Source organism: Lontra canadensis, unplaced genomic scaffold (assembly GCF_010015895.1).
Source record: "Lontra canadensis isolate GAN:19392208 unplaced genomic scaffold, GSC_riverotter_1.0 scaffold135, whole genome shotgun sequence".
NCBI classification, from domain to species: domain Eukaryota; kingdom Metazoa; phylum Chordata; class Mammalia; order Carnivora; family Mustelidae; genus Lontra; species Lontra canadensis.
This window is the reverse complement of record NW_022631129.1, coordinates 3,197,031-3,197,674: the sequence shown is the minus strand read 5'-3', so window position 1 is coordinate 3,197,674 and position 644 is coordinate 3,197,031.

The following is a 644-nucleotide window of genomic DNA, read 5'->3' as shown; positions in this document are numbered from 1 at the left end:
AGTTGCAGACCTTCTCAGTGAGCTTAAGACTACTGAAAAGCATATAGCTGAACAAATTCAAAATGGTTGCACTAATGCTTCAGTGAAGCTTAATTTTTAAATAACGTTTTTCCTTCTCTTCTGCAAACCTCCCTTCCTTCTTCTCAGCCTTTTGTTTCAGGGAGCAGGGACTACCCTAAAGACAGGACAAAGGAGGCTGGCAGCAATTATACAATTCCTGTCAAAACCAGCTAGATCCTGTATTTATCTATAACTACCCCTGACTCCCAGTCTCTTCCTCCAGGCAGGCTTGTAGTTTTTCGAGGTCTGTGGCCCTGCTGTAGCCTCCTTTGCTTGCAGAGCAATAAAACTCCCAAACTCCCTCTTCCAGTTACCATCTGGCTCGGAAGCACAGAGTTCAGTTTTCAACAAGAAGCTCTGAATGTGGGAGTAGAGGGAGTAGAGTGAAATAAGGTCTGGTCTCCCACCTGCACCTCTTTAGGGCTCCTGTGGAAGCACGTGATCCCCGAGAGTCTCTCAGGGGCTCTATTCACCCCTAGCACAGTCAGCCCACGTCCTTTGCACCATGAATGTGGCTTTCTCTTGGTTACCCGTGAGGTACTACCCTGTGTAAGAATGGGCGATTCATGGAGAAGGTGAAATAT